Below are 14,889 nucleotides of genomic sequence, written 5' to 3'. Positions count from 1 at the left end.
ACATAAACGCAAAGATAAATAAGAGGGAAAAACACTAAGGGGGAAAACAAACATACGAAAGAAAGCCGAACTTATCTTGTATGGTCACAGAATTGTATAAAATATGTTTTCTGCACAGAGTTGTATAAGAGTTATGTTACACAAAAATGTGAAGTGAAATATTTGAAATGTTTTAATTGCACCTAGACCCTCCTCCCCCTCCCCCCCTCTCCCCTCCCCCCCCTCTCCCCTCCCCCCCTTCCCCTCCCCTCCCCCCTCCCTTCCCCCCCCTCCCCCCTCCCTTCCCCCCTTCCCCCCTTCCTTCCCCCCCCCTCCCCCCCTCCCCCCCCTCCCCCCCCCCCTTTCCCCTTTCCCCCCTCCCCCCCTTCCCCCTCCTTCTTCCCCCCCTCCCCCCCCTTCCTCCCCCCTCCCCCCTTCCCCCCCTCCCCCCCCTCCTCCCCTCCCCCTCCTCCCCCTCCCCCCCTCCCCCCCTCTCCCTCCCCTCCTCCTTACCCCCTCCTCCACCCCCCCCTCCCCTCTCCCCCTCTCCCCTCCCCTCCTCCCCCTATCCCTCCCACCCAAGGGAAGCGAGCATACAAAAGAAAACGGAAATTGTTTTAGTTAGATATTTAAGAGGTTACTCCACTCTCACAACGCATAGTTACAATATGGTTGTCTTTTTGAGATGTGAAATGTTTGAATTACTTGAAATGTTCCTATGCCTTCTTTGCTTCCCCACACACATGGACTGGGGGTCTATACTAAATGGGTTAAGTAAATTCTATAGAGGGTCTGGACTCCTCTGACCTCCAGCGGTTGACGAACCCGGAATCACCCCCAAGGGACCCACCTGGTCCAAATGCCGGCCGTTCTTAAGGCTGGTGAAAATATGTTAAGGCCTTTTGTGGGCCTTGTTACAACCTATCTCTATCTGTTGACCCTGTCCCAGCAGATCTCCGCCCCACCCCCACCTACCCCTTCCCACGCCCCCCTTCCTCAGCTTAAGATATCTATTCTAACCAAAAAAAAACACCAACCTCTATACCTTCAGAAATTTAAACCAGACTCAGAGTTACTGGATCATGGCCTCTCAAGTGGGAAAGAGAAGGCCTTATGGTATTATCCAAAAAAAAAAAAGAACCCAAATGGCTAGCCAAGCCACAATTAAATTAACCTCACTCAACGTAAAAGGGCTCCAAAATAACCGAAAAAGGAGAGTAGCACTTCAAGATATGAAAAGATCAGGGGGAGACATCATATTCCTACAGGAGACCCATTTCACATCACAAGACCCCCCAAATTTATTCAAAAAAGTGTTCCCAATGTGTTTTTGCGCATCGTTTACTAGTAAAAAGAGGGGTGTAGCTGTCCTGATCAGACAGGGCACCCCATTTAATCATATCAAAACAACGGCGGACCCAGAGGGTAGATTTCTAGTGGTATATGGCTCCTTAGCGGGCTCAGCAATCGCTCTGGTCAATGTATATGCCCCGAACGAGAACCAAACAGAATTCCTAAAGAAAGTTCTCGAGGGCATAGACCCGGGATATCTGTCATCGATGATAGTGGGAGGAGACCTAAACATGGTCCTTAACCCTACCGAGGACAGATCAACCACAATGGGTCCCCCCCGCACAACCCCCTCCCAGATCATAGGGAAAAGGTTTAGGGGAATCTTAAGCGAGTTCTCACTGGTGGACATATGGAGGGCCCAACATCAGGGCCAGAGAGACTATACTTTTTACTCAGCACCTCACCAGACCTACTCTCGAATAGATCACTTTTTGGCCACAAAAAATGTGGTGGCGGCGACATCCGACTCCGACATAGGACCAATCACATGGTCTGATCATGCCCCGATTACCTTAACCTTGACGACCCCCTTTGAAAAAACAATAAATTACTCATGGAGACTAAATGATTCATTACTCAATCATCCTGAGATAGAAAGAGAGATCAGAGCCGCTATTCGGGACTATTTTTTTTTTAACTCAGGATCCGTCTCCTCACCAGCAATCCTGTGGGAGGCCCATAAGGCAACCATTAGAGGGAAATTCATTTCTATCGCATCCCACAGGAAAAAAGCCCGCCAAAAATTAATAAAGGAGCTTACGGATAATATCAAAATAATAGAACAATCTCATAAAACCAACCCCTCAAAAAAAATATATAAAACATTGACAACAGCCAGAGTAAAACTTAGACAAATCCAGCTGGAGGATGTTGAGAAGGCCCTCAAATGGACTAATCAACAATATTATGACAAGGGGAACAAGGCAGACAGACTTTTGGCGACTAAATTAAGAGGGGTACATAAACGGTCCCAAATCACGGCAATCAAGAGTAGGTCTGGTGAAATACAACATAGTGATAGCAAAATAGCAGCTGAATTTACAAAATTTTATACCGAACTGTATAATCTAAGATCAAAAAATGGCCGGCCTGAATCAATAGCATCCGAATTAATAGCGCAATATTTAGATAAATGTAAGCTCCCCACACTAACGGAGGAGGAAAACACAGTCCTCAACGCTGAGATCTCAAAAGAGGAACTGGAAGAGGCGGTCAAATCACTAAAAATTACTAAGTCTCCTGGCCCCGACGGGTTCACTAATGTCTACTATAAGAGATTCTTGCCAGTACTATCCACGCATCTTCTAAAGATATTTAACGATTTCATGGAAGGAAATCAAATCCCCACGTCAATGTCCCTGGCCACCCTGGCCATTATACATAAAGAAGGCAGGGACCCGATGCAATGTGGAAGCTATCATCCAATCTCCCTGCTCAATTGTGATCTCAAGCTATATAGCAAAATACTCGCAAATAGATTAAACCCCATCTTACCGAGATTAATAGATAGTGATCAAGTAGGATTCGTAGCAGGCAGACAGGCCTCGGACAATACTCGGAAGATAATAGACATTATCGAACATGTCCATCTCACAGAGACCAAAGCACTACTCCTAAGCCTAGATGCAGAGAAGGCGTTCGATAGAATAGACTGGCTATTCATGGACCAAGCTATGTGTAAATTCGGATTCAAAGACGCATACCTAGAAGGAGTCCGTAGATTATATCAAAACCCGTCTGCAACAGTAAAACTACCAGGGGGCAGTAACCAGAGATTTGAGATCACTAATGGAACTCGACAGGGATGCCCCCTATCTCCTCTCCTCTTTGCATTAACCATAGAACCCCTAGCATCTGCAATTAGAGCCAATAGAGACATCAAAGGAATAGAAATTGGACACAGGCAGCACAAAATATCGCTATTCGCAGATGATGTCATCCTAACCCTTACACAACCCCAAACATCCCTACCTAACCTCCAAAAAGAGCTCCGGGACTTTGGAGATATCTCAGGTTATAAAATCAATAATGACAAATCGGAAGCACTAAATTTAAGCCTGCCAGAGCCAGAGGTGAAACTCCTCAAACTAAACTTTAACTATCATTGGAGCTCCTCGAGTATCAAATATTTGGGAGTAAAGATAACGAGGAACTACCAATCCCTATATCAACAAAATTATCCGACTCTGTTCCGGAAAATCAAACAAGATCTAGAGAAATGGGGAGGATATCAGATATCATGGATCGGGAGGATGATATCAGTTAAAATGAACATACTCCCTAGATTATTATATTATTTTCAGACTCTCCCGGTCCACATCCCTGGCTCAGAATTAAAGAACATTCAAAAACTAATCTTCCACTTTATTTGGCAGGGTAAGAAACCCAGAATCACCAGGACAGTTCTTTTGGCATCAAGGGGGAGAGGAGGACTTGGTGTTCCAGACATCACAAAATACTACCAAGCCGCCCAATTGCGACAGGTAGTAGTCTGGAACGCCAACCCAAACCAATACTGTTGGCTAGATATAGAATCATACTATGCCGGGACGCCTTCACTGCCGGCTTGCCTTTGGTCCCTGAGCAGGGAAGACATGCAGAACAGTAAATTTAAGTTAGGCCCAATGAGACACACATGGGAGATTTGGACAAAATGCAAATTTAAATTTAAGCTCACCACACCTCAATCCCAACTCATACCAATTTATAAAAATCCGAAATTCCCCCCTGGCTGTGAGCCCAGACAATGGGACCAATTTAAAACAAAAAATATTAGAGCGGTTGCTGACCTCCTGAGCTTTGAGGAGTTCCTGAGTTATCAACGCCTAAAAACCAAATATGAAATAGCAAGATTGGATGTCTTCAAGTATCTACAAATTCGGCATTTTATTCAAACTTTATCCCCAACGTTGAAATTTCCCCCTCTCACCAGTTTCGAGCGGCTCTGTAGAGAAACAGGCCACCAGAAAGGTCTTATAACACAAATCTACGGTGAATTGGAAAGGGCCATAGAAGCCCCTACACATGACTATATGCTGCATTGGGCAGCAGAATTGGAAATAGTTATAGACCGAGAGGATTGGGAAAGAATTTGGGAAAATGCCTCAGGAACTTCCATATGTACCACAATCAAAGAAAACATATATAAAATACTGTTTCGCTGGTATCTTACCCCAGTTAGAATAAATCAAATTTACCCCCAGGCGTCCGATTTATGCTGGAGAGGTTGCGGTCAGAAGGGGGACATGGCCCATATTTGGTGGACATGTCCGGAAATTCAAAAATATTGGGGAACAATACAAAAATTAATAGAGGAGGTCACAGACCTCAAAATCCCTATTGACCCGTTGACCTACCTGTTGGCCAGGCCCTTAGAAAATTTGGACCGACCAACAAGTAAATTAATCTCCTTAATTCTTACAGCGGCTAGATGTGCGGTGGCAGCCGCCTGGAAGAAGGTGTCTCCCCCCTCAAAACAAACGGTAAAAAATAGGGTGCAAGAGGTGATGAATATGGAGAAACTATCTGCCTTCTTGAAAAGATCCACTGACTCCTTTAACAAAACATGGGATCCGTGGCTATCCCATATGGCACCTCTACGCCACTAATCCACATATGGAAAAAAAAAAAGAGAGAGAGAGAAAGGAAAACCAGGTCAGGGGCACCAATGAAAATAGACTGAGGACACGGGAAGCAATGGGTATCCCCCCCACCCCCTCCCACCCTCCCCTTCCTATTCCCACTCTTACTCTCTGTTTCCATACTCGCGCTCCCCACATAGCCCCTGGAGGGTCAGGGGAGCGGTGAGCTTTCCTCTTTTATTTCCGGTTTCTCTAACCAACAAAAGGAGAAAATCTGTATTAGGCTGTATTATCGTTTGTTTCATGCATACTGTGAATTATCTAAATGCCTAATAAAAAATTTTGGAAAAAAAAAAAAAAAAAAAAAGTCAGCAAAGTCCTGAGGTGAGATGAAGGAAGAAGAGGAGGCAGTCGAGGGTGGTCTGAGTAGAGTCAAAGACAGAAAACAGTCGGCGTGGGTTAGACTTGTGCGTGTTGATTAGTGATGAAAAGTAGGTTTGTTTAGCCTGAGAGAGGGCAGAGTTGAAACAGGACAGCATAAATTTGTAGTGAAGGAAGTCTGCGAGCGTATGAGATTTCCTCCAGAGGCGTTCAGAGGAGCGAGTGGAGGAACGCAGCATGCGCGTGTGTGAATTTAGCCAGGGTCTGGGGTTAGAAGGGTGAGGACGGCAGAGAGAAAGCGGGGCATGTAGATCAAGAGAGGAGGATAGGGCAAAGTTGTAGTTCCTGACTAGGTTCTCAGGGACTGAAGCAGAACTGACAAAGAAGAGGGAGGAGTGTAAAGTGGAATAAAAAGCTGGTAGGTTAATAGAGCGCAGGTTTGTGCAAAAATGAGGGCTAGGTGGAGATGGAGAGGGGGAGAAGCGAGAGAGAGAAAATGAGATGAGGTGATGGTCATAAAAAGGAAAAGGAGAAATGGAGAAATCAGTGAGAGAAAAGTTTTTAGTGAAAATCAGGTCCAGGTAGTGGCCATCCTTGTGGGTGCTGGCTGCAGTCCACTGTTGAAGGCCAATAGAAGAGGTTAGAGAGAGAAAGCGAGAGGCCAAAGGAATAGGGGGGTCATCAATGTGGCAGTTGAAGTCCCCAAGGAGAAGAACAGGGGAGTCTGAGGAGAGAAAGAAAGCAAGCCAGGATTCAAAGTGAGAGAGAAAGGCAGAAGGGGGATGAGTACAGGTGGATGGGCGACAGATGACCACCACGTGGACAGGGAGAGGAGAGAAGATCTAGACTGTGTGAACCTCAAAGGAGGGAAAAGCAAGAGAGGGGGGAATAGGAATGGTTCAGTAACGGCAGAGAGAGGAGAGCAGGAGCCCCATGCCTCCACCCCTGCCATCAGTGCGCGGAGCGTGGGAGAAGGAAAGGCCACAATAAGAGAGGGCAGCTTCCAGAGCAAAGTCAGACTGAGTGAGCCAGGTCTCAGTTATAGAAAATAGGAGCAAAGAGTGAGAGAGAAAGACGTCATGCACAGAGAGGAACTTGTTAGAAAGGGAGCGAGCATTGCAAAGGGCACCGGAGAATGGGAGAGAGGAGGGAGGGTGGCAGGGGATGGGTATGAGGTTAGAGGGGTTGACACCAGAAGGAGTAGAAGTTGCATGTGGGAGGCGAGGACGAGAGCATGTAGAAATAAGGCAGGGACCAGGATTGGGAGAGATAGCCCCAGAATCAAGGAGGAGAAGCATGAATAGAAAGAGAATGTGTGAGGAAGATTTGTAGGGGTGTGTTTTAGTGCAGGGTGTCAGAGGGTGCAGGTACACTGGCGACACACTTTATTCGAGCTCGGCTAGTCCCACGAATTCGGGTATACCCGGGTGTATTGAGGTTTGTGACTGTTTTCTGCCCGAGTGCATTGCGTTATTTTCCAGGCAGGGATTGAAGCATTTTATTCCCGCTGGCTGCAATACTGCACAGTATATATATATATATACTGCATTACAATTCATGAATTTATGCCATCTGGTAGACACGCGAAGCATTGCAGCCTATTAAATCCTAATCATTATCATTTAACAGATCAGCCGCCCGTCAGCCAGGCATGAACCATGGCTGGGAAGGCAAACGCAACGGGGCTTGTCTGAGGTGAGGAGCGGCGCATTCCAGGTATCTGCCAGGTACATACTGGGTATTTGCTCGAATAAAGTGTGTCGCAGCAGTAAGAAAGGAGTTCATGTGAACTGAGAAGTGGGGAAGAAAGGAGAGATGGAGATATATGAATAGAGTTAGAGACATGATGAGATTGGTGGAAGGAAGTGCATAATTTGAAAATAAGTGAGGTTACAGCAAATATAAAAAGTAAAGGCGGCATCACAGCAATAGTTAAGGGCTGAGATTATATCCTCCTTTCCAGCGTAGATCACATGCAGGAATCAGAACCAGTACGTGTTGTCCAGTTTTCCTCTTCTTTTTGAACTTCATCAATAACATTCTACTTTAAACATGTCTACTTAAAAGCATGGCTGCAAACAGCAAAGGTTGCTGTGTGTTTGCTTATATACTTTTAAAAAGTCACCTGCCTGGCCCAAGCAACTTAATTAACACATGTGAGGGACGTTAAAGCAGATGGTTTTTCTAAGATGGGTGTTGTCTTGCCCAAGTGTGAAAGCTGAATTGAATTAAGACACTTCAAGGGTTGATTTGGAGACAGACAGACAATTTGAAATATGGTTTTACCTACTGTAAATAGAACTAAATAGAACTCAAATAGACACAGCAGGGGATGATTTGAAGACAGACAGAAAATTTGAAATTTACAATGGTAAAGGGACTAAATCCATATTATTTTAGCGTTGTGTCTACAGTATTTATCAAGCTAATTGGAATTAATTAACAACATAATTATTCTGTATATTCCTTAAATCATGTAGAAATGTGTATTAACAGCAATGTTAGCACTTTCTCGACTAATTTTACCTTATATCAACCCACATGTTGAAGAGAATCGCTTAAACTAAATTACTTGCCACCTCCATGTCATTATACTGCTACTTGTAAGTAATATGTAAGACCATGGGTATTAAAAGTTTTGAGAAGTTGTGAAAATGACTGGTTCGAATAACGAATTCTCCTGCTTTGTCATTCCATTACAAGTACCATTGCGTGGTATAACCATACTTAAAAGCACACCTCATTCAGTCAAGATCACACGTAATGTTAATTATTGGAATAAGGTCTGGTGAGTGACGCAGATAACGTTACTGTGCAGGGCATCATAGAAAAGTACCAGTGAGATACAATGGATGGGTGAAATACATACTTTGTATTTTCCAAGAAGCAATTTTTTAACCTCTTACCAAAAAATGGCTAACTTTTGATACCATCTGTAATCCACCATGACCCCTCACAGCCATAAATCACTTGTCCCACAGTGCAGTTGCAGTCTATATTATCAAAGGGTATAGTTAAAGTTATATATGAAACTCGCAGTAGTGTATTCTATACCACATTTTGGTTGGTTAATAACTTGATCCCTTAAAGTTTAATTCAAAATAACTAAATAAATACCATGAATACCATATCACATTTACTACTTTCATTAAGGGTTACTTCTGAACTGATTAAAAAAAAGGGTACCAGGGTTAAAAAATGGCACAGTTTAGGAATCGGTTGAAATATTGAAAATGTTTTAAGAGTTTCTAAAATGTTTTCCATCGTAGAAAACAACAGAAGATTTCCCAATGAAGTGTGAGCAACATGAACAGATAAATGGAAATTTGTAAAAGTAACTTTAATAGTCCCGGGGTGGAGAGGGAAGGATATGATTTTATAATATTATAGAATAGATAGCAAAATATAATAGAGCATTTAGAAAAAAAAATTATTAAGACACAATCAAGTTTCTGTAGATAGTCCTCTCATCATACATTTCAACCTTATTTTAACAAACAATATGGCGTGGCATATAATGCCAACATACTATTTATAAAAATAAATAGTGCAGGGTTCTACTAGTCATCTTGGTCTTTGAGAAGTGTACAGATGTTGAAGACCTCATTACACCCGCTGGCGCGCTTGTCTGGGTGAGATAGCACATTAGCCCCAGCACACGGTTGTTTTAAAACAATGGCTGCTTCTGCCGCTGACATGTTCTCCTGTCCGGGTTGCAATGCGACAGCTGGAGTAAAACAAATATGCTACATCTGTTGATTTGTTGAAGGTTTTGATACCTTTTAATGGATATGGGAACTACAAGACAGTTCTTTCTAGATATAGTTGTAAGAAAGAACGTGTAGGTCTCCAGAGCTAGTTTAAGTCTATTTCTATGATCAAATGTTGATTACGGCATCACCATCTGCAGTAATCCTAAATATAAAATATAACTGAGGTCCTATACAGTTCTCACTCATAACACAGAAGATTTATGAAACCACTGAAAGAGTCATGGGTGGTTTCCTTAAGGCTGAGTCCATAGAGACTGCAGCCGTGCGGAGGCGCACAGAGGCTGCGGGAAAGCGGGTGCTTTCCCTGGCCTTAGTGCACGCACCGTCCGGGGGCGTGTCTGGGGGCATGCCAGTGACGTCGCGGAGCTGGTTCGCCCTCATTGGGCGAACCGCTCACGTGACCAGCCCTCCGCTCCCCTCAACGCCAAAACTTAAGTTGAGCTATCTCCTCCGCCTCCGCACGCCTGCGGAAGCACCTCCTAAAGCCGCCCTCATAAAGGGTGCGGGGGTAAGTCCGCTGCCTCAGCGCGGGTGAGTGGCTAAGCGCTGACCATGCCCGCGGCTTAACTCTTTAATTGATTGATAGGACTGTAGTGTCTCTGTATAATTGGAATCAGTTTACATTTTTGCTTTATTGGGGCCGATTTTAAAGTCGCCTGGTAGCAAAACTAGGAGAAAACTGCCCCAGATTTACCAAAAGAAAACATTTGGCTGCTTTCAATGAGATTTATTTTTATAAATAAAAAATAACTGCTGCCTTGTGCCCCAATTTTGTAACCAGAAAATAAATAGACCCTGATAAATGGCTTCCTAAAAGAAAGGCGATTGACAGATAATGCACGTAATGCTCAAAGATGGACTTTTGTCCCATTTAACACTGAATAAATGAATACCTCTCTAACTGATTACCATTTTCCATTCAATCATTTGCAGTTTAAAGGATATACCACAAATACTTTTTAAGTTACAATTTTATTAAGAGATTTCAGTTTTATAAATCATAAGCAGCACAACTACTTTATATTTTAAAGGTCGGTTGAGATTGTACCCCAAAGACATCAGGGGAAATTTATTAAAGAGGCAACCCAAGCGGCACTTAAAAAAAAAAAATATATATACAGTATATATATATATATATATTACTATATACAGCCTCTGATTACCTTTATTGAAATTAATTATCTTCGCTGCCGATCGATTAGTTCTCCTATCATCGATCAACAAAGATCCTGCTTGCCAGGGTTCACTAAATGGCTGCCTTTCAGTTCAATCAAACCTTCAGTCATTGTAACTCAGCAGCTACTATGTATTCTTATATTACTAAGGTAACATTATCTATTGTTACAGTTTGCAGCTCAAACTGCTGGGAATATTGGCAACATATTATCACAAACAAGAAAGTGTTACAAATATCTTGCACTGCCGGGGAAGTGGGCATAAACCTGCTATACAAATCAAAGGCAGCTCTGTATATTACAACTCATTAAACATGGCATTAAGAGTTGCATGTAAAAATAAAATAAAAAATGCAGTAAATAGAATTAATACTACAGAACTGATTTATGAACAAAAAAAAACACACGTAAGATATTGCTTGGATCGCTCCAACAGAAAACAGCACATGATTTATTACATAAAATCAAGCCATTGCCTTGAAGGAACATTCTTTTATTTAATAACACAGGTGCCTTTTCCAATACTGCATGAAAGCTTGTAATGTTGTATTCTGGAGTGAGTATTAAAGAATAAAACATACTCTTTTGTTTTATGTATCTATCATGATGTGATTATTCTCTTTAGGGCTATACATTTACAGCTGCAGGGAATATTGCTTTTCATACCTCTGGCAAAGCATCTTGTAGACAAAACAAAAGCAGAGACAACTGAGCAAGTTACAATGCCTGTGTTTCCTTGTGGAGAAGTCTCCAAAAGGAAGCGTGTGGGAACACACTGGCAGCACATTCAGGCTCTTTTGTGTTAGCTGATATTGCATCATGCAGCTTTACAGAAATCTCTGCAAAAGATGTAACAGTTCTCAGTGCTACAGGGAGACATTAAGGGATTGTGATAGGCTGCCAAAGAAAACAAACATCTTTTACAACTTTGTCAGAGGTCCACCTAGCTCAGCCCACAGTGCAAAACACAATATACATCACTTAAAGAGTAGAATGGCTAAGAAAAAGCCGATACACATAGGACCAACTGGACATCCGGATACATTATTGGAAAAGCTTCTCCTGGATATTCAACCACTTTGTGGAATGAAAAAAAATCTGAACAGGGGTGAGATGTTTTCACAATGATAGATAGGTGTGTGTGTATATATATGTGTGTGTGTGTGTGTGTGTGTGTGTATATATGTATATATATATATATATGTATATATATGTATACATACATACATACATACATACATACATACATACATACATACATATATATGTTTAATATTATGTTCTCATTACTTTGGAATAAAGCACAAACGAAGCTGCTGTTTTAGTGCTAAGATGCAACCAGCAGGCTTACTTGTACAGTATTACCCCATGGAAGAGTGAAGCTGCAATCGTTCCTGTATTGCACAGTGAAAATAAAGCTGCAGCCAACAGGTTTTAGTTGTATTACCCATGCCCCCCATTACTCTGGTCTAGCAAACAAGGTGTTCTATCTTTAGCACCCCAAAGTAATCTCGAGAAAAGTACATTAGTGGATCACCTACATTTCAGTCTCAGAAATGCAGCTTTTCTCCCAGTTACCAGGAAACAGAAGATTTATCACTGGCATTTTTCAAACAGCATCTATACATTTGCTTTCGCTTACCTCTATGAATGTCCCAGACTCCCAGCAGCTCTGCTTTAAGGCTGAGCAGAAAAAGGACCTCAAGCTTCTCCTAGTTTACCAGGACTTGGGATGCTTGTCGTTTAAGTGTCTCTAAACATGGTTTGCATAGCTGGATCTCAGCTTATCTGTTCTTTTGTGCATTTGCTTCCATACATGGATCTGTTCCCAACTGTAACTTCAAGCTGTCGAAAAGCAGCTATCTGGAAGCTTTCAGCTTCATCCAACACGTGAGAGATAAAAAGGAAAGGCTCCCTTTGTTGGCACCTTTGTAACTGCAGCAAAACCTATTTCTTTTACATTACTATTAATAAGGTGTATCTTCTTATTCACCTTGAAGGCTGTAGAACGGGGAGTTTAACATCATAATTGTATTGTTGGGCTTCCGTGTACAGTCCATTTTCTAAACAGGATGTCTTTCTTTATATGCAGTTAATGTTTATTTGAATATTGCTACTGCAAGCACTTAGAATGAAAGGATTGAGCCAGCAAAGGAATTTTCCTTTTTTATTATATAGCACTGATTAATTCAGAACAAAAGGACTGTGGATCATACCTAAGTTGTCCCATTGTAAAATTGGTGCAATGCTGGTGTATTGTATTGTATGTCTTTATTTATATAGCGCCATTAATGTACATAGCGCTTCACAGTAGTAATACATGTGGTAATCAAATAATTAACAGATAATATAAATAACAGGTCATGGGAATAAGTGCTTTAGACATAAAAGTAACATTAGGGAAGAGGAGTCCCTGCTCCGAGGAGCTTACAGTCTAATTGTTAGGTAGGGAGAACTTACAGAGACAGTAGGAGGGAGTTCTGGTAAGTGCGTCTGCAGTGGGCCAAGCTTTATGTATCGTGTTCAGAATATCCACAGTGCTATTCATATGCTTCTTTAAGCAAGTGTGTCTTAAGGTGGGTCTTAAAGGTGGATAGAGAGTGTGCTAGTCGGGTACTGAGGGGAAGGGCATTCCAGAGGTGTGGGGCAGTCAGTGAAAAAGGTTTAAGGCGGGGAGGGCTTTAGATAAAAAGGGGGTAGAAAGAAGACTTCCTTGAGAAGAACGCAAGAGTCTGGATGGTGTATAACGAGAAATTAGGGCTGAGATGTAAGGAGGGGCAGAAGAGTGTAAAGCTTTAAAAGTGAGTAGAAGAATGGAGTGTGGGATGCGGGATTTGATCGGAAACCCGGAGAGGGATTTCATGAGGGGAGATGCTGAGACAGATCTAGGAAAGAGTAGAGTGATTCTGGCAGCAGCGTTTAGGATAGATTTTAGGAGAGACAGGTGAGAGGCAGGAAGGCCGTACAGCAGGAAGTTACAGTAATCAAGATGGGAGAGAATGAGGGCCTGAGTCAGAGTTTTAGCAGTTGAGCAACAGAGGAAAGGACGTATCTTTGTTATATTGCGGAGGAAAAAGCGACAGGTTTTATAAATGTTTTGAATGTGAGGGGCGAATGTGAGAGAGGAGTCGAGTGTGACCCCTAGGCAGCGTGCTTGGGCTACTGGGTGAATGATCGTAGTTCCAACAGTAATGTGGAAGGAGGTAGTAGGGCCAGGTTTGGGAGGAAGTATGAGGAGCTCTGTTTTAGCCATGTTGAGTTTAAGGCGACGGAGGGCCATCCAGGATGATATAGCAGAGAGACATTCAGAAACTTTGGTTTGTTCAGCAGGTGTAAGGTCATGTGTTGAAAAGTATATTTGTGTGTCGTCAGCATAGAGGTGATAATTAAACCCAAAAGATGTTATTAGGTCACCTAGAGAGAGTGTGTACAGAGAAAAGAGAAGAGGTCCCAGGACAGAGCCCTGTGGTACCCCCACAGAGAGATCAATAGAGGAGGAGGAGGTGTTAGCAGAAGAGACACTGAAAGTACGATGGGAGAGGTAGAATGAGATCCAGGATAGAGCTTTGTTCCGAATACCAAGAGTATTGAGAATGTGAAGGAGAAGAGGGTGGTCCACGGTGTCAAATGCTGCAGAGAGGTCAAGTAATATGAGCAGAGTGTAATGACCTCTGTCATTGGCAACATGGAGGTCATCAGTTATTTTAGTGAGGGCTGTTTCCGTGGAGTGAGCAGTGCGGAAGCCAGATTGTAGAGGGTCTAGGAGAGAATAGGTGTTGAGAAAATGGAGCAAGCGAGAGAATGCAAGATGTTCAAGGAGTTCAGAGGCAAAAGGCAGGAGGGAGACAGGTCGATAGTTAGAAAGACAGGTAGGGTCAAGCTTGCTGTTCTTGAGTAATGTTATGACTGTTGCATGTTTGAAGGAGGATGGAAAGGTTCCAGAGCAGAGGGAGGAGTTAAAAATGTGTGTGAGCGTAGGGATTATAGTAGGTGCTAGAGTTTTAGGAGATGGGAGTGAATGGGGTCAAGAGGGCAAGTGGTAGAAGGAGAAGAGGCGATCAACAGCGACACATCCTTCTCTGAGACAGTGGAAAAAAAGTCAAGGAAGGCAGGAGGAGAGTTAGGAAGAGGTGTAGGATGGGAGGAAGAAACAGAGTGGATGTTCTGCCGTATGGATTCCACCTTTTCCTTAAAATAGTCAGCAAAGTCCTGAGCGGAGATGGAGGAAGGAGAGGAAGCTGAGGGTGGTTTGAGTAGAGTATCAAATACAGAGAACAGTCGGCGTGGGTTGGACTTGAGCATGTTGATTAGAGAAGAAAAGTAGGCTTGTTTAGCTTGCAAGAGGGCAGAGTTGAAACAGGATAGCATAAATTTGTAGTGAAGGAAGTCTGCGAGAGTATGAGATTTTCTCCATAGGCGTTCAGAGGAACGAGTGGAGGAACGCAGCATGCGTGTGTGGGAATTTAGCCATGGTCTAGTGTTAGAAGGGCGAGGACGGCAGAGAGAAAGCGGGGCATGTAGATCAAGAGAGGAGGACAAGGCAGAGTTGTAGTTCCTGACCAGGTTGTCAGGGTCTGTAGCAGAGCTGAGAGAGGAGAGGGAGGAGCGTAAAGTGGACTCAAAGTCAGGTAAGTGAATAGAGCGCAG

General features: G+C 43.1%; 1 protein-coding gene across 6 annotated transcripts in view; it reads right to left on the bottom strand.

Moving 5' to 3' along the window:
* Positions 1–12,021, bottom strand: part of LOC142493013 (sodium/calcium exchanger 1) — a 498,730-nt gene extending 486,709 nt beyond the window's left edge. For 4 of the 6 annotated variants that reach the window (XM_075596383.1, XM_075596384.1, XM_075596380.1 and 1 more), the window contains exon 1: positions 11,885–12,013. The gene's annotated coding sequence lies outside the window, so the exon portion shown is untranslated. Of the gene's footprint in view, positions 1–11,884 lie in introns of all 6 variants that reach the window. The other 2 variants (XM_075596382.1, XM_075596386.1) reach the window with 2 other exon arrangements.
* Between the last annotated feature and the right edge of the window lie 2,868 nt (positions 12,022–14,889).

Source organism: Ascaphus truei, chromosome 4 (assembly GCF_040206685.1).
Source record: "Ascaphus truei isolate aAscTru1 chromosome 4, aAscTru1.hap1, whole genome shotgun sequence".
NCBI lineage: Eukaryota > Metazoa > Chordata > Amphibia > Anura > Ascaphidae > Ascaphus > Ascaphus truei.
The sequence above is the reverse complement of the archived record's forward strand: the minus strand, read 5'-3'. Positions and strand labels throughout refer to the sequence as shown.